The 19,847-nt window shown below is 35.9% G+C and overlaps 1 long non-coding RNA gene across 1 annotated transcript; it reads left to right on the top strand.

The window, feature by feature from the left end:
- The first annotated feature begins 9,802 nt into the window (after nt 1-9,802).
- Nucleotides 9,803-19,333, top strand: LOC140851666 (uncharacterized). Its single transcript, XR_012134382.1, has 3 exons — nt 9,803-10,154; nt 17,669-17,768; nt 19,121-19,333. It is a non-coding gene; the product is annotated as an uncharacterized lncRNA (long non-coding RNA).
- The last annotated feature ends 514 nt before the right edge of the window (nt 19,334-19,847 follow it).

Genomic DNA, 19,847 nt, shown 5'->3' with positions numbered 1-19,847 from the left:
ATCGATTTTGTGTGGCTAAAAGATGTTATTAGCGATAAAATTTTTTTCCATCACTAATACCATTGCTGATATTTAATATTCTTATAGGTGGATCAGGCTCCACAATCACTATTAGAGACGGTAATATTTTTGATCAATTTTGTGGTGGCTAAAAATGTTATTAGCGATGAAATTTTTTTATCACTAATACCATTGCTGATATTTAATATTCTTATAGATGGATCAGGTTTCACAATCCCAACACATAGTTCTAAGACCAATAGTTGGATGGGTAAGAAACATAGCCCTCTAGCCAAAGTCCATCCTCGGCCCCCGTTGGAAAGGAGATATAATAGGAGAACCTCCTCTAAGAGCGACATGACATGGAGGTCAGTCTCCAAGCTCCACCTAGCCCTCAACTACTTCTAAACAAATCTAAAGATAAGTTACAGCCAAAAAATTTATCTATTAAAGTTGATTTTCACCTTGAATAGACTTGGTCAATCTCCTCGTTTGAGAAGACGACCATCCAAATGAATCTCTCCTAGAATACTGCTCTCTTCTGGCAATATCCTTACCATCTGCCACTGAAATTGACATGTCTCTTGAACCACCTACGACCAGGAGCAACCCAGCTCTCCCTAATGTCACCATGGTCTGGAGAACTTCAAGGAGGAGATGAAGCTGCCTCCTTCTTGCCCATATGAATTAGTGATGTTGCTATCCTCATCAATTCTTGCTGAATGTATATAGAATTGAGATCCATGGAGAACTCAGAAGCCTCTAAATAAACCCCCCCCCCCCCCCCCAACCAAAAAAAAAAAAGGGGCAAGAATGAAAACCTTGCTAAATTTCTTCTTTTTTTTTTTGGTAAGGAAATATAGTTTATTTATTGAATAAAAATTATCCAAGATAAGTATAAAAAAGCCTGGAGGGTTAGCCCACAAAATAGGCCGAAGAGAGATACAAAAGATTACATAATATGAAAGCAGTTGGAGCAGTGTAAGATAATATTTACCATAAACATTACCGGACCAGAAGTACGGGGCAAAGTATGTAATAGTATATCAGTGTAGATAGCCTTCCAAAAAGAAGAGAGAAACTGTATTGTTGGTAACATATAATCAATCAACATAAGGAGCCAATGCTGTGATAACCAATTATTACATTCCTTTGATCTCTTGAGAGAGGATAGCTGACGGGACAGAAGAAAATGAAGATAAACTAGTTCTTGGCCAAAGAATTCCATGTAGCATAGAGGATTGAAGCTGTACCTTTGTGATAGTTTGAAGAAGCCAAATAAAATACACCGGTATGGTAAACCACTGAAACACAGAGCATAACATAGAGTATAATGATATGAAAGTGCAATATCATGTATAATTTGAAAACAATATTGAAGTAAGCTGGTGAGGTATTGCAGTGTTATCAAATTATATGAAACCTAGTGTTAGGATTTGACGTCTCGAGATTCAGCCCACATTGAGCCCACAGCGAGGTTCGCGGCAAAAAACGGAGTCCAACGAGATTAAGATCACCCGAAACGGAGCCCTGATGGAGGAGATACGAGCTTTTGAAGTCGGCACGAGATCCGAGGTGGTGGAGGACAGCCGGCGGCGGGCGGCAGCGGCATGGCCGTAGGCGGCGGCGCGCGGGACGCACGACCCAGGCGGGCAGGCGGCCCAGCCAGGCGCGAGGCCCAGGCGGGCGCGCAGGCCTGCGCGCGGGCGCGGCCCAGGCCCGCGTCGGCGGGCCAGCCCAGGACCAGCGGCCTGCTGGCCATTTGCCCCGGTCCACCGTAGACCGAGCGGTCCACGGCTGGGCCTGTGGACCACATGGGCGTTTCCCAGCATTTCTCGCGGTCCACGGCACTATTCCGTGGATCGAAGCGCGATCGAACGGCATGGGTGGCTCTCGGTCTTGATCCGACGGTCCAGGGAGATTTATCTGGTTTTGTTTAGGACTCCTAATCCATCTCTAATCAAGTTTTAAGCCCTTTAAATAGGGCTGATCGTTAACAGAGAGAATGTGTGGTTCGGTTTTTTGCCTGAGACCGCGCGGAACCCGAGAAGAGGAGTAGAGAGAAGCGGAAGCGCTGAGAGACAAGGAGCAGGAGGCTCCTGGACAGCGGTCGCCAGGCACTTCAGGGGTTTAGGGGATCTTCCAAAAGAGAGAGAGCTTTTGTGAGGGGAACTTCTAGTGAGAGAAAATTGGGTGTACAAGGGTTGAGGGTGAGGTCTCCTCTTGTAAAATTTTCTTTTTCATAGTGAAGTTTGCATGCCCCGTGGAGGCGAGCCCTTTTGTGGCTGATCCACGTATTTTGATTGTTTTTTTTTTTTTTATTTCTTCTTTCTTCCTGCTGCATCGCGTGGTACTGAAAGGATCTTGGAAGGTGGTGTCCTGGCCAGATATCCACCAACACTTAGAACACCATAAAGTAAAATCCCACCATGCAATGTCTTAAGATAAAGGAAGACAACCTAGCAGCCAGGAAAAATAGATCCAGTTGATACACAAGTGCAGAATAAGTAATTCTTGAAGCTTGACTTGGGATCATATCATCCCAAACAGGAAAAGCATGCAAACGGCTCAGCTCCCTCATACCCCCTGCAGAAGAGTTAGCACCCTCAATTCTCCCAATTTGTCTTAACAGACCTTCACTTCTAAAACAACGAGTATATAACAAAAGGAAACAACCATAAAACATCACAAAAGCTGAAGTTAGCGACTTATCATGATTATCCATGTCTAAAGAACCCAATGCCATAATTATCTATATAAAGTAACTGAAGACAGACAGCATCAAATTTGTCCATAGTGGACCACACAAAATCACCCAACAATGCCTTATTTGCTAGGTGACCAGCCACCTGGTTAGCTTCCCGGTATGTGTGAGAAACATGAAAAGAATTAATGGTGTTTTTCCAGTACCAGAGATCTTTCAAGAGTGGATGATGAGTTTGAGGTGCAGCAGAATCCTTTATTAATCCAGGAGATGATGGTGACCGAATCACCCCCAAGCCATATATTGGTGGCATGAAGTTCTTGAACAGCAGCATGGACATCCAACTAGGCAGCATTCAATTCAGCAATAGGCACAGAAGTGGAAGCTAATAGTTTACCTCCAGCTCGAATAACATAAGCATTGTGATCCCTTATTACATAAGCTACCGCAGCTTTCTCATGTGATACAGTGGCATCAAAATTAATTTGAAAAGTGCCATAGGATGGGGGTAGCCCGGCGGTATAGACAAAATAGAAGATGTACAACCACCTCAGTGCCTAGTCGGCACACTCACAGAAGAGTTATAGCTAAGCACTATATTAGTAAAAATTTGTGCATTACGAATGAGTTGTTGTGCAAAGTGTTAAACCTGATTTAAAATTCTTTAACAACCATCCCAGATGTGCAACAAGCAATTTCTTCCACTGCTCTATCATGGAATTTGACATAAAGTCAAATAATTCTGGCAAAGTCGAAGGTACAAACCTAACTTGGCACATTTGGCATATCAAACTCCAACAAGCTCGGGCAAAAGAACAAGTAACAATAACATGAGTGCAGTCCTCAACATGTAATGCACATAGATCACAATCTTGAGAAGCAAGATAAGCAATGCCATAATGAGCAAGAAACTCTCCACCAAAGTCTTGCTAGAATGTCTTAACACGGGGCTGAAGGGGCATTTTTGAAATAGCTGCACGAGGAAAAATAGGGACCAAATGTTGCTGAATAGGAAATAATTTGGTAATATCTTTTAATTTGTCAAAAGGCATCTGAGTGGGCCTCCAAACCAGCTGACCAGACCAGAATCTATGAGGAATGGACATCCTTTGAAGCTGTGTCGTCATATCAGCAGAGAATAACTCTTGTAGCAGTTCCAATATCAAAGTTTTACATGGTGAAATGACCTGTTCTACTTTTAGATCAAGAGATTGTGCGTCAATATTAACAAACTAGGTGAGGCAAGGAGGAGTAGTAGACATCCATGGGTGAGTGTAAACATTAATTTTTTCACCAGATCCCAATAATCGTTGGAACTGAAATTTCACCTCATGCCCAACATTATAAATTTTTGTCCAAATCGTAGAACAGTGCTGCGGTTTGTGTTACTACTACACCCAAGATCCAAAGAAGTAGTATTTGCCTGAATTAATTTAGCCCATAGGGACGAAGAATCAAGCACCACCTGAGCAGCTAATTTACAAAATATATTATGCCCTCTATATACCAAGGAAGAGATGCCCAACCCATCCTGTCTTCTAGGCAAACATACAATTTTTCATGATAAAGGATGAAAACCCCTATGATCAGAATTATGTCCCCAAAAAAAGCCCTGAACTTCTCTCTAATTCATGAAGTGTAGCCAAAGGAACAAGGACTAACGATAAAAGATAAAGAGGGATGGAGGACAGGATAGATTGGATAAGTGTACTTCGACTGGCTAAAGATAAATGCTTCCACTTTCAAGTCACAATTTTGTGTTAACTTTATTGAAAATAAATTGAATGTTCGATGGCTAAAAAAATACCCAGATAAAGGGACACCCAAATATTGCCAAGTAGATCTTTCATCATGAATATGAAGTATTTGAAGAATGGAAGCTTTGACATTCATGGGCATGGTAGGGCTAAACGAGGTATATGATTTATCATAGTTCACTGCTTGACTAGAATACTTACAATAAGTATCAATAAGTATAGCATTACAAGTAGCATTAGCAGTGGTAGCTCGAGCAAGTAGAATACAGTCATCAGCATAAAATAAATATGAGAAATGAAGACCTTTGCATGCGTATGTACTTTCAATAGTTGATATTGAACTACACAATGCAAAAGCTTAAGGAAAACTCAGAAGCTAAAATGAATAGATATGGAGATAATGGGTAGCCTTGCCTGAGGCCACAAAAGATGGTAAACCATTCAGTTGGTGAACTATTGATAAACAAAGCTACCTGTGGGGAGGAGATACATAGTTGAATCCATTTCACAAATTTAGGATGAAATCCACACTGTGACAAGATTCGTAAAAAAAATTTCCAATGCACTCTATTACAGGCTTTCTCCCTGTCAAGTTTTAACATTGCAAGCATTTAGATCGTGTAGCTCGGACAATAAAATGCATAAATTCCTGTGCTAACAGAATAGAAGAGGTAATATGAAATTAAGCAAAAATGCCCCTTGCTTATCAGATATTAGTATAAAAAGTACCAGTTTCAACCTAAGAATAATAATTTTTGCAACAATTTTATACATAGTGTTGCGTAAACTAATAGGCCAATAATTTGATGCAAACTTGGGATTAATTTTCTTAGGTATCAATGCAATATAAATATTAGACCAAGATGCCGAAAGAGTACTTGATAGGAAAAAGTCATGAACATCCAGAATTACCTCTGATTTAAGTAAGGGCCAATAGTAATGAAAGAAAACCGATGGGAAACCATCTGTCCCACGAATCTTATTAGAATGCATACACCTTAATGCCATAAAGATCTCATCCTTAGTCACTGGCTGAATTAGGGCTTCATTTTGTTGATTGAAAACTGAGGTGTCATATAAGGATAGTCGAGAGCTGGCAAGGAAGCCTCATCAGTCCATATGAGCAAAAAATAATTAAGCATACAACTCTTAATAGCTTCAACATCACCAAGAAGATCCCCTTGAGAAGTGGTCAAAGAAATGATCCAGTTTCTTCTTCTCCTCAGCAAGGTGGATTTATAAAAATAAGTAGTGTTGGCATCCCCATGCATCCAAAGGATTCTAGATTTTTGTCGCCAAAGAATTTTTGTCGATGCAAGTTCTGATGATATTGGCTGAGCAAAGACATCAATTGAAAAAGCAAAGAAGAAGAAAGCCCCCACACTGATCCTCTTGTATTTCAAGTTGAAGAATGTAATCATACAAATATTTGGTATAAATTACCCTCTTTTTTCCATCTTTGAATAGCAGCACATAACTTTTGCAGTAACAAGGTTAATTTGATCCCAAGGGGGTATCATTAGTACAAAGCCAGGCTTGTTGAATGACATCATAATAAGTAGGAAAAGTTAACCAAAATTTTTCAAACCTAAAAGGCATAGGACTCCTAGATAGGCTGACAAAATATAATCCGATCCGTCAACCCGACCCATATTTGACCCGCCAAAAAAGGTTGGATTTAGGTTAAACGGGTTCGGATCATAAATGGGTCGATCCGTTTAATCTATTTAATAAGTGGGTCAGATATGGATTTTAGATATCTGATCCCGTTTAACTCGTTTAATATTTAGGTTGGATTGAGTCAATAACCATTTAACCTGTTTAACCTATTTCTGACCCATTTAACATGATCTGTTTAACTGTTTAACCCATTTAAGACCGTTTAACCTGTTTAAAACCTGTTTAACCTGTTTCTAACCATTTAACTTAACTCATTTAACCTGTTTAACCCGTTTAATCTTTTAACCCGTTTAACCTAATTTGATCTATTTAATAAATGGATTAAACGGGTCGGGTCGGATACCTGTTTAATAACAGGTCGGGTTCAGATTTGAATTTTGATCCGTTTAATAAATAGGTTGGATTTGGGTTGACCATTTTCTGATCCAACCCGTTTATGACCAATCGACCCATTTGCCACCCCTACTCCTAGACATCTTATCATGAATCGATAGAAGTAAAGGACAATGATCTAAAGCAAAACGAGAAAGATGCAAAACAAAAGACTCAGGGTATTTTTGTAACCAAGTATCAGATGCAAATGTCCGATTATCTAAAAATAAGGGCATCCCAGCTTGAGATACAATTTTGAAATTTTTTTTCATGATTTACAACTCTAGAGGTAGATCAAGTAATCTGATCCAAATCCAAACGTAAGTAATAGAATCCCATCTTGGTCAGAAACCTGGATGCCATGGTGAAGAGCCAAGAGTTGGCCAGCCAAAGACCAGAGTCCTTTATCAAGAACCTTAGTCATAACTTCTCAGAGGGATAGTGAAACAGCAACAAGCCATCAAACAAAGTAAAAATCTGGAATTGCCTCTCAATCTGCCAACAAGCTTCATTTTCCTTTCTATGGATTCTAGAGGAAAACCACGGCCCAAGAACTTACCGATCAAAGTATGTCTCCACTGATCTATTGCCATTTTGATATCTTCATCTAAGAAAGTGATGATCTTAGCAAACTTGTGCTCAACATTGCAAATTATTCTTCTGAAGCCCTAGAGGATTTCCAACAAAACCTCACACAAGAAATAGAGATTTTGCCAATGCAACATTCACCTACGCAAAATTATGCTCTACGCAAAAATATAAACTTGGTAAAAGAGAATAATTAGCTATGCTTAAGAACAAGTATCATAAATTATAATTATGGACGTAAACATAGTGTCGCATTTAAACCAAAGCATCCATAATGGGTAGTCTTAATTTTTTAATTTTTTTCAAACTATTTATCAATGCTAAAATTTACGTAGGAATAATCCTAATTGCCTATGCTTTTTTTTCCGTAGGTAATTAACCTCATTGCCTATACTAGCTTGGCATCGGTAAATATTTTTTTACTAATTTTTTATTTTTACAAAAAATTTACCGATGCTAAATTAGCATAGGTAATGAGATTAATTACCTATGCAAGATGAATGTGTAGGTAATTAGGCTTATTGCCTATGCAACCTTAGCACCGGCAAATATTTTTTTTATTATTTTTTATTTCATAAAAATATTTTTGATATAATATTTGCATAAGCAATAAGCCTAATTGTTTACGCTTCTATCTTGCGTAGGTAATTAACCTCATTGCCTACGCAAAATTTACATCATAATATTTTTTTATTAATTTTTTTTATTTTTATAAAAATTTGCTGATGTTAAAGTAGCATAAGTAATGAGGATAATTACCTATGCAAGACAAAAGCATAGGGAATGAGGTTAATTACCTATAGAAAAGAGAAGCGTAAGCAATTAAGCTTATTGCCTACGCAACCTTAGCATCGGCAAATGATTTTCTTTTTATTAATTTTTTATTTTTATAAAAATATTTATCGAGCTAAATAAGCCTAATTGCCTCTGTTATCTTTTTTGTAGGTAATTAGACTCATTCTCTATGCTAACTTTACGTCCGTAAATATTTTTTTATTAATTTTTTTATTTTCGTAAAAAATTTCTGATGCTAAATTAGTGTAGGTAATGAGGTTTATTACCGACTGCAAAGAGATGTGTAGGCAATTAGGCTTATTGCCTACGAACTGTAGCATCGGCAAATGGTTTTTTTTGTTATTAATTTTTTTTATTTTTATAAAAATAATAAGCAAATTACCTATACTTCTATTTTGCATAGGTAATTAACCTCATTGCCGATGCTAACTTAGTGTCAAAAATATTTTTTTACTATTTTTTATTTTCATAAATAATTTACTGACACTAAATTAGCAGAGGCAATTATGCTAATTATCTATGCAAGAAGAAAGCATAGGCGATTAGGCTTATTGCCTACAAAATTTAGCATCGACAAATAATTTTTTTTATTAATTTTTTATTTTCACAAATGATTTGTCGATGCTAATTTTGCATGGGCAATAAGCATAATTGCCTACGCTTTCTTCTTGCATAAGTAATTAGCATAATTGCCTATGCTAATTTAGCATCGGTAAATATTTTTTATTAATTTTTTATTTTTTATAAATAATTTATCATTATCTAAATAATTTATCCGTATAATTTTAAAATTTAAAATTTATCTTCACTGTTTATTATCTAAATAATTATCGTTAAATATCAAAAGATCATCCCGTAGCCTACTATCGATCAATAAAATTTGATTTGATGGTTATGAATAATCGCATGATGATATGATAAATAGAGATCATGATAGGTTTGAAAACTTACAATGATAATTTTGATAATATTTTAGTATACTATCAAAATTTTATTTCAATTAGACATCATTATCCTGGTCAATTTAGCATGAAATCATTTCGATCGTTCAAAAAAAATAAGGATCAAAAGGCCAAACGACGTCCGTTTATTAGGTAATTTTTTAGATAGATGATCTTTGCTAATATTTTGATCATTTGTACAGTGATAATCATACAATTTAAACCATACGTATATGAACTATCCACGTTAAGTAGATCTTATAAAAGCACAAGTATAATTACTTAAGGACTTTAGAATGAGTATCAAAAGACATATAGTTTTGGATCGTTTATATACGTGCTGTTTGGATTTATGATCACCACCATATAAATGACCAAGTAGTAGCAAAGATTATTTATCTAAAAAATCATCTTATAATCAGATACTATTTGATCTTTTGATCACTCATGTTTTATTTAACAGCTCAAATCATCTCGTGCTAAATTGATTATGATAATGAATCCGATTGAAGTAAAATTTTGATAATATGCTATAAATATCATCAAGATTATCGTTGTAATTTTTAAATCCATCGATGATCTCTATCTACCAAATCATCACATGATCATTTATAACGTTGAAATCAAATTTTATTGATCGACATAGTTAGGACTACCAAATCGAGATGATCTTTTATGATGATACTCTAATGATAATTATTTAGATAATGAATGATAAAATAAATCTTAAATTTAAAATTACCTATGTAAATTATACGTTGGTAAATAATTTACAAAAAAATAAAAAAAAAATTATTTACCTATGCAAGTTTTGCATAGGTAAAGAGGTCATTTATCGATGCTCATGTTTGCGTAGGTAATTATTTTTTTATCTATACAAATTTACGTCAATAAATAGTTTTTTTAAAAAAAATTATAATGCTATATCAACATTGTCGAAACCCTTTTCCCACCGAACCCACTCTCATCGAAACCCCCTCCATTTTCATCTCCCACCAAACCCACTCCCATGAAACCCTCCTCTGTTTTCCCTCCAATTTCTTCCTCCTTTCCCATCGAGCCCATCTCCCGCCGATCGCTTACCCTCTCTCCCTCCCTCTCCCTTGGCTCTCTCACTCCCTCTCCCCTCTCTCACCATCAATCCTCACCGCCACTGCCCCCACCGTCAGCTCCTCTGCTCTGCTTCGCCTCCACACCATGTGTTGGCTGCCCCCTCTCTGCTCTACTCCACCCGACCACCCTTGTCGATCCCCCGACCCTGCTGCCCCCACTCTGCTCGGCTTCACCCCCGATCCATGCCGCTGTTGCCAATCAAAGGTAAGACCTTTTTCCTTCTTTTTCATTTCATCTAGCTAGAGGGGAGGGGCGGGGCGGGAGGGGGAGGGGGGTGGGGCGGTTTGGGGAAAGGATGGGTGTTCAGCCAGAGAGGGGCGAGGAGGGGGTTCGGCCATAGGGAATGCGGTCGTAGGCGGCACCGGTGGGGGGGATGGGGCAGGAAGGGAGGAGGGGGGTGGGGCAGTTTGAGGCAAAGGGTGGGTGAGGATGGGATTGGGCCCAGGGAGTACTCAGGGCTGAAGAGGGAGAGGGCGTGGACGAGGACGACAATGATGGAGGCTTGGGGAGGGAAGCGGGGGTGGGGTAGTTTGAGGTAGAGGATGGGTGGGATAGGATCAGGCCCAACGAAGCACGTCGAGGCTGAGGAGGGAGAGGGCGTGGATGAGGGCGGCAGCAGTGGAGGCCTGGGGAGGGAGGTCGCATACGTGCTCGACGCCAGTGGAGAGGGAATGGTGGGTGGAGAGGGAAAGGGCAAGAGGCCTGACGGAGGGGACGGTGGACAGGAAGGGCCTGGCGGAGGGGAGGGGAAGGGTGAGGGCCTGAAGAAGAGGCCGGCCCACAGGCTGACTAGGCCCTAACCTAGTTCAGCCCATGGGCTATAGGGGCCGGGCCAAAAGGCCCATTTTCATAAATAGGCCAGAATTTTTTAGCTTGACCCGATCCATTTTTAGGGCCAAATAGGCTTGCCCATGGGTCCTGGCCCATTTTGACAACTCTAATGGTATCCATCTTGTATCTTGTATTTGTCCTTGATTTTATTAGTACCTATCTTTTATATTGAATGCTTATAATATATGCATGAATAGGAAAATAAGGAAAACATCCATATTTCTGAGAAACTCTATCAAAATTTTTGTAGAAAAATTTCAATGCAGAGTTATCCTTTTTTGATAAATTAGGAATCCATCTCTGTATATATGTTCAGAAATGGTAGTTAAATTACATTGAACTTAGATTCTCATTTAAGAGTCGCTCATATATTGAATGACTCTTAGATGCCCCAATATCGGATATTTTGGAAAAGCTTTAATCTTATTATTAATAATAATTGATGTTTTGTTTCGTAATATTGTACCACGAAAATACATGAAAGAGCCATTTATATTTTTATCATTGCTTATTCTTAGACCTACAGCTCCTGATAATGAGATAGATATTTATCTACGATCCTTACTCGATGAATTGAGAGAACTTTAGGAGATTGGTATTGTAACATATGATTCAGTCAGTAAAAAAAATTTTATTTGCATGCGATGATAATATGAATAATTAATGATTTTTCGGCATATGACAACCTATCTAGATGGAGCACATAAAGATATTTGGTATGTCCAATTTACAACGGTGATAGCTATTCCGTTAGATTGAAGTATGAAAGAAAAATTATCTATATGTGTCATCGTCAGTTTTTATCATCTAATCACTCTTGAAGAACCCGTCAGAATTGATGCTTCAATGAAAAGTCAGAGATGTGTAGGCCACCTTTTGTGATGAGCAAAGATAACATATTGGCACAAATAGAGGTCATTGGCAGTGTCAAATTTAGCAAAGTTTCTGAGAGTCGCAACTAAAAGCGTAATGAATCAGAGTTAAACTGAATGAAGTGGAGCATATTTTTTATATTACCTTATTGGCAACATCTCCTATATCATCATAACTTAGATGTCATGCAATTGAAAAGAATATTTATGATAATGTTATTGGGACACTTCTTAACATCAAAAAAAAATAAAGGATAATCCAAATTCTCAGCTAGACCTGGAAAGAATGGGATTACGATATGAGTTGCACTTGTTACCCCGTGATGGTGAAAAATTCTTAATGCCAACTGCAAGTTATATATTACATGGAGATGAGAAAAGAAATTTTTGTAAGTGGTTAAAAATCGTAAAGTTTTCTAATGATTTTGCCTTCAATATTTCAAGCCTTATAAACTTAAAAGATGGCAATATCTTGTGTATGAAGAGTCATGACTCTCATGTTATGTTGTAGTGTCTTCTACCCATTGTGATGCGTGGCTTCTCCACTCTAAAGGTACAGAATGTACTTATTGAATTGAATATTTTCTTTCGAGAATTATGTTATTGGAAACTCTAAGTTGATATACTTGAGAAGCTTTAATCAGACATTGTCCTAATTCTATATGTGTAAACTCGAAAAAAATTTTCTGTCATCATTTTTTGATATTATGGTACATTTGGCGGTTCACCTTTCAAGAGAGGCTTTGCCTGTCGAGCTAGTTTAGTACCAATAGATGCATCCTATTGAGCGATAATAATATTACACAAAAACTAATTTTTTTATTTAATTTACAAGCATTATAATTCTAATTACGTGTTGCCTATATTTATTTTTATCATTTTGTATGTATAGATTCTTGTATAAGTTAAAATAATATGTGCGAAATAAGACACGTCTAGAAGGATCAATTATGGAAGCATATATTTTCATAGAGTGTCCTATATTCTGTTCGATATACCTCAATGATATAGAAATATGATTCAATCATGAAGAGTGCAATGCAAATAGGGAGTGGGCCGAAATTGAATCTACATTATCTATTTTCAAGATTTAGGATCATCCCATTAGTGAAAAAAAGTACAAATATATGGAGATAGAAGAGTGCAACCTGATGTATTTCTATGTATTAAATAATTACGAAGAAATCTATCATTTTACGGAGTAAGTACTTTTACATAATCAATATTATATATTTTTCATGAGGTAAAATAAATAATAAACATGTATTTATTGTAGAGATATATTTTTGTGATAAAATAAGAGAGATATCAAGGAACAACATCGAAGGGAGTTCGTAAATTAGCTCAGACAACATGTAAGCACTATAACAATTTTATTCAATTTTTTATTACACGTAATGTATACAGATGATTTATCATAACTTATACGTATATTGTTGTAGGTGATGTTAATGTATCATAATAAAGAAGATGGTGCAATCGAGGAAATATATGATTTGGTACACCACCTCGATCCTAGGATTTCATGTTATTATTGGTGATATGAGATTTCATATAAGGGATCTTGATATGCAGGGATGAACTCAAACACTCCAACAAAACTCATTTTTAGTGATAATTAATTAGAGATAAAAGCCTAATTATCATGAATGTAATTTAAGATAACAAAATTTAGTGACAATTAAAATAATTACTGTTAATATTTTTTTTAGTGACAAACATATAAATTGCCATTATAAAATATATTTATGCCAGTATTTATTAGTAATTGCCATTATAAATCATATTAATATCGACATTTATTAATAATTATCATTGTAAAATATATTTTTATCTATATTTATTAATAATTATTATTATAAAATATATTTTAATTGATATTTATTAGTAATTATCATAATTTATTTATTATTTATTTATTATTTTTTTTCATGTGTATGGGCACCCTACTATGCCCCCCTCTGGGTCAATTCCATGTGTATTCTACTCTTGTTTCGTGCGTGGAGGAAATGTTTTCGCTCTTTCCCATGCACTGGCTCAACCCCGCATAAGATTTCCTACGGACTTCAAGCCTCCTCCTAGTTTAAATTTTTCCTTCCCCTGGCACCCGCAAGGATAGGAAAGAAATTAGAGAAAAATCGAAAGGGAGACAAGGGGGGAGAGAGAGAGATCGACATCGCTCCTCTAGACAATCTCCCATCAGAAGGATAGAGAGAGATCGACGTCGCTCCTTCCATCGATCTTCCATCGAAAGCGAGATAAGGAGAGATACAAAGACACTGGCATCGCTTGTCCCATCGATCCCCCACCTCACAAAACCCGAATCCTCTCCAATCGATCCCTTCGGTCTTCCCCACATAGTCAAAGATTCCAATCGATTCCTTCTTCCTCAAGTTGGTCTTCCAACTGCCGTTCTCTAGGTTGTTTTTTTTGTGATGGATGCCTTATTCCGGAGAGAAGTTCATTCAAAAATATAAGGTTTTGGTGCCCTATTTTGTCTGATTTATCTTAGATTTGTTGTTTCTTGGGAATTTTTACAGCATATTTCGATCGTTACCATGTTGTGGAAACAATTTTCTGATCCAAAATCCTATCTTTTTGGTTGTAAATTGTATTAAAGATCAGAATTTTGGGTCGCTGTTTGGGCTGAGTTCTCCCACTCAGAGGCATGCTCACGGTCACAACTCGTCGAGTGGAATGCCGATGCACTCATCTGCATGCACGCATAGCACTCGCCCACCGATGATGACGTCCTGATCTTGTCATCGTCGTCGTCGCCAACACCGACGTTGGGGTGGAACCTCCATCGCCAGGGGAGCCGGGTCCACCAAAAAATGTAGAGAATGAAACATGGGTAGATGGAGTTTGATGGCTCACCAGTGAGCGGAATGTTGGGAGGGGTGGCGACGACGATGAGTGGAGCTGTCGTCGGCTAGTGGATTGCCGGATCTAGTGCTTATTTCACGTAACTCTCTTTTTCACACATTCATTTGAGTAGAAATTAGTGGTTACAATCATCCTAACCAAAAATTTCTACGCATGTGGATAGTGAGGGCAGAGGTCGGCATCAAATCAGATTGGATGAACAACTTATTTTCTATTTATACTTTTAGTTTATATTTAGCATTGGTTCTTTAAAATATAAGATTCTAGACAAATATGCATCTTCATAATGATATGATTATTATATATGCTGATTTCAATCCTTTAGATTATATTTGAATATTTTAACTTTTGTAATATATTTTATGTGTAATGTACAAAATAGAAATATATGCCGCATCTCCATTAATTTTTTTTTAAATTGTAGGTCAGCTAATTATTATGGATAATCATAAAGGCAAGAGATGAATGGAGTGTTGTAGAGTGAGTAAGGATTACTTGGATGGGATAGAGAGTTTTCTCAATTCAGCATTCAAATCTGGATCTATTGATGAGAAAATCTCATCCTTGCAAAAAGTGTGTACGTTACTATCATAGAAACTATGCAGAGATTTATGATCACCTTGTAGTTAATGGTATAATGCTTGGGTATAATGCTTTGGAGTCTATTACATATGCAACCATTTCTATTGGAGTCACTATTAATGGGAAAGAAACATCTAGAGGCAATGATATGGTCAAAATGATACGTGAAGCATTTGGAGTTTATGATGAAGTAAATTTAAATTCAAATACAGAGCCTTTAAGTGAGACAAATTTAGAAAGATTGGTAGAATCAGAATTCATAGAGCATTCTCTGTCAGATGTTGAAAAATTTAATAAAGTGATGGAAGATGCAGAGAAAGAATTAAATTTAGGCTGCAAAGATTTTACAAAATTATCCTTTTTATTACATTTATATCATGTGAAGTATTTGTATGGATGGTGCAACTCGAGCTTTGATGTGTTGTTAGATGTTCTGAGGCGTGCATATCCTAATAGTGAGATACCAAAATCTTTCAATGAAGCAAAAAAGGTTATTGAACCGCTAGGGCTTAAGTATGAGAAGATTGATGCTTGTCTCAATGATTGTCTTTTATTTAGAAAGGAATATGCTAATGATGATTCATGCTCAAAATGTGGGGCTTCTCGATGGAAAAATAATGAGAATGATCAACTCAATGATGTATCAACTTCAAAGAAACGGAAGAAGAAAAAAGTTCCTATGAAGATTATAAGGTATTTCTCCTTGAAATGGAGACTCCAAAGGTTGTTTATGTCATCTAAAATAGCAGATTTGATGAGATGGCATGCAAGGGACTGCAAGAAGAAAAATGGTATTTTGAGGCATCCAGCTGATTCGGAAGCATGGAGAAATTTGGACCAAAGGTATCCAGAATTTACTAAAGAGTGTCGTAATGTCAGGTTGGGGCTAGCTAGCGATAGTTTTAATCCATTTGGGACAATGCGAAGTGTATACAGCATATGGCCAGTGATTCTAATTCCATATAATTTGCCACCATGAAATTGTATGAAGCAAGAATACTTTATATTGTCATTGCTTATACCTAGCCCAAAGTTACCTGGGAATGATATTGTTACAACCTCTTATAGAAGAGTTGATTGAGTTATGGGAGGTTGGTATAGAAACATATAATGCTTCAACGAAGACGACATTTCAAATGCATGCAGCAATTATGTGGACTATAAATGATTTTTTAGCATATGAAAATTTTTCTGGTTGGTGCACCTATAGTCGATATGCTTGTCCATCTTGTAATGTGGATACCCATTCGAGACAGTTGACACATGGAGAGAAGTTCAGCTACATGGGTCATCGACGTTTCTTGGATTCTACACATAAATATAGGCATGATGCAAAATCATTTGATGGCTCTAAAGAATTGAGGCATAAACCTTTGGCTCGATTTGGATCTGATTTATTGGATCAATTAAAAGAAATAAAGTTCAGCTTCAAAAAAATGAGTGAACTAGCAGACAGGGTTCAAAAGGAAACATGGAGAAAGCAGAGTATTTTTTTTGAACTTCCTTATTGGGAGCACCATCTCATCAAGCATAATCTTGATCTAATGCATATAGAGACAAATGTATGTGGTAACCTTGTGCATACTTTATTGAATGTTGATAAGAAATCAAAGGACAACTTGGAAGCTCGTCGTGATTTGTGAGAGACAAAAATAAGACCAGAGTTATGGGCTGAAAAATGAGGTTGTAGAAGGACTTATTTGCCCCCAGCATGTTTCACAATATCTCCTTATGAGAAAATTTTTTTTATGAAGTCTTGAAAAATGTAAAGTTTTCAGAAAGTTATGCATCAAATATATCACATTGTATTCGCAAGAATTATAAATTTTTGAGCTTAAGAGCCATGATTATCATATTCTAATGCAGCAACTTATCCCTCTTGCAGTACAAGGGATATTGCCTGAAATATTTATAGAAACACATAAACAACGAAAAAATGGGAGACCAATTGATAGTGAGTCAGTCCAAAAGATTGTGAGCATATATGACCCTTCAATATAGAGCATTTTGGTGCACTATTTTTTTTAAATTTTGTTCCTTTTAAACTGAATTGCTTCTTTTCTATAAATAGGTGATGATGCAGGAAAAACTAAGCAACAATCAACATAATAATAAAGAATCTAGAGATAGTGTTGCTTGGGATGATGATATATATTCACAAGTGATGGGGGCAGAAAGAGCTGGTCAAGTACGTGATTTAGGACTTGATCCAACTCCCTCTAGGTTGTGGGGTAAAGGTGGTGTAGTTTTCTCAAGTAGCATGCCGTCAGAGGAAAGAGTTCAGATACATAAGTTGTAAGAAGATATGAAAGTGATGCAATAACTTCATCTTGAGGAGATGAATGTCATGAAACAAAAGCAAAAAAAATTAGAAGCTGAGCTTGCTTTGATGAGATCATATATGAGTAGGTTTGTGCGTCCTGAAGACTTGCCTTTAAGTTTAAATGATACAGCAAATAGATAGGTAATGTTTTTCTTTTTGATAATTGTATATCATTTGGTAGATTAATGATAATCAAGTAAAATAATTTTTTTTTACTTTTTTAGTAGGTTCCAGATGCTGCTAGTGCTCATGGGAATACACAATGGATTCATGGACAATGCAACACCACTTTAATTCCTTTTGTATCTCAACCTCCAAGTCAAGGTAAAGTATTATATTTTATGGTGGCTATCTTGAAAACTTAGTTTGCTATACTGGCTTATTTATTTTTTTTTTATTATTTTATTTAGATCGTACTTTTTAAATGAAAAAAGTATCAAAACAATCAGAAAGCTAGACAATTGAGAAAGTTTCAAGTTTGAGTTATTTGGTTTCGAATGGTAAAATTTGGCTCTCGATATAACATACCTTATGTGAACTATTTGAGTTATTTGGTTTTCTTGAATGTAGTTGGAGATGGATCCTTGCTGATTAGTTTAGTATGCAAATTTATAGTAGCCTTATCATCATCAAAGTAGATCTACTACCACTTACTAGGCTTTTAGCATGGCATAAATTAAGTTTTCACCTACATATATAACTTCTATATCAAAGATAAGTAATTATAAGAAACAATGTCCGCAACAGTATAAGTTAATTGCTTTTGGCTCCTATAAATAATCTAAGAGATCTTTAGTATGACTTAAGAAATGAATTTCTTTTAGAAATATATGTGTATGCATATAAATGTACCTAACATTAAATGTCAGTTCTCAAATGAATGTACACATTGAACCTAATAAATGCACAAGTGGTGGTAATCAGTGCATATATAATATTGGTCGACACAAATTTTAAAATTTCTTAGTTAATAGTCAAAGCCTATAGGGATAGAATTATAATAGTTTAGTGGTAAAGTCCAAAATATATTGTTCCTGCAAAATAAAAATAGAGCAAACTACTTTATAATATGGATTTCTTTTGCAAAACACCTCTATTAATAATATAAATATATACTCTAGAATCATCATAATTTAAGTACATTCAGTAAAAAATTCTATATTATAACTTTGAGATACTATAAAAGCAAAAAAAAAAAAATCTATTTGACACTTTTGTCTGTTATAATTTACAACCAAGTCTGACGTTAATTGGGAGCAAAACCTCCTAGCTACGATGAGAGATCTGGTAGGTTCTCTTTACTAGTTTGTTGCTACAATAACTATTACTACTAGCATAATGTCAAGTTTGCACTAAAGAGTAGCTAATATATTTTGGTTCAAATTTTTTTGACATGACTCATGGTAGATTTATAATACCTTATAGTTTTCAGCAATATCATTTTTTATGAACAAATTGCAATATGTGCAGTTTCCAGCATAGGAGATAGGTTAGAAAGATAACACTTGAACCGCATTTAAATTTAAACCTTTAATCGCAAAGTTTTGCCATAATATAATGTAATTTGGTAAGATTTTTGATCATAAATATAAATTCTGGGTCTAATGACAACTACGTGTCTATTTTAATATAACAAATGGAGGAAACTAAATTCTTTCCCTTTTTTTCTTCAACAGAAACAGAAAGCAGCATCTTGTGGTGAATTAGAGCTGGATTTTCAGTAGGGTTTCAGGTCTCCCAACTTTCAGTTTTTCTCCCGATCTCATATTTTTTGCACCATGAGTTCCTTGAACTAATGCTTGTAATGGAAGGGTATTTTTTTGACAAGTGTGTTTCAGTGTACTATTGTTCAAAAATAGAGATCTGTATGCAAATTGTATGCAAATTGAAAAAACTTATGCTGCGACTTTTTGAGTAATAGCATCAATTATGTTGTTGCAAATTTCATAGTTTAGTAATATATAAAATCTTTCTGGATACTTATTATTGATCTGAGAAGCTGACCAACAATAATAGATATCATAGAGGGATTATATGATGCCAATAAATATCAAATAAGAGATTTCAGCTATTTCTAGAGCAGTGATCTTGCAGCTGTTGTCTACTACCATAGCAATGTAATCAAGTCAAAGTAGATTATATATAGTGGAAATGATACCACAAGCTATCTTTTGGATAATTATGATTCATGTATATGTTTTTGTTTTGACTTCTGAGTTTTTGTTAAGTAATATGTGCCTACGTTTAATAATTGATGCAGACTTGATCCTTATTATAGTTATCTTAAATATTTGAGAGGCAATGAATTAAAACTATATGTATAAATAATTGGAGTTATATATTGGTGGATCATATCTTATTTTTATTTTAATCTAGCTTTATTACTCTTTCTATCAAAAAAAA

The sequence above is a fragment of the Elaeis guineensis genome, chromosome 9, assembly GCF_000442705.2.
Source record: "Elaeis guineensis isolate ETL-2024a chromosome 9, EG11, whole genome shotgun sequence".
Classification (NCBI taxonomy): Eukaryota; Viridiplantae; Streptophyta; class Magnoliopsida; order Arecales; family Arecaceae; genus Elaeis; species Elaeis guineensis.
The sequence above is the reverse complement of the archived record's forward strand: the minus strand, read 5'-3'. Positions and strand labels throughout refer to the sequence as shown.